The sequence below is a fragment of the Empidonax traillii genome, unplaced genomic scaffold, assembly GCF_003031625.1.
Source record: "Empidonax traillii isolate 1590-97213 ecotype Southwest subspecies unplaced genomic scaffold, ASM303162v1 scaffold28:size2823434, whole genome shotgun sequence".
Taxonomy (NCBI): Eukaryota; Metazoa; Chordata; class Aves; order Passeriformes; family Tyrannidae; genus Empidonax; species Empidonax traillii.
Genome location: NW_020955221.1, coordinates 1,194,394 through 1,194,886, shown reverse-complemented (window position 1 = coordinate 1,194,886; position 493 = coordinate 1,194,394).

Genomic DNA, 493 nt, shown 5'->3' with positions numbered 1-493 from the left:
AGCAGTATGTGACAATTTTAACTGAGAAAGACCAATGTTTAAAGCAGAGCATGAAGAACCTGGGACACTTCCATTAAATTGCCTTCTCACACCAGACTGCTTCTCTGTTTTTTAAGCAAATCAACTGCAGCCCACTGACTTTCATGAACCAATCTTGAAACTAAATCTCCTATCTATGCACAAATCAAAAAATGTAAATACTAAGGAAATCATGTTAACTTATTGCTCAACTTCCTAGGGATCTTTGGAAGCACTGAAAAAACTGCTTCACTAAAGTATAGAACTTCCAAGGCTGAGTAATGAGGTATTAGAACTTGCCAAGACCCATAAATATTGCATTATTTTGTCTAATTCACCTGTGGTTCATCCAGTCCAGTAACTGGTCTAGAGATCTTTTTATGCTCCCTAGCCTTTTTTCACTTACCTGGAATTGAGGTCATAGGATGAAGCCTACCAATCCATATTCCAGAGGATGAGTCAGATGACCCACCTC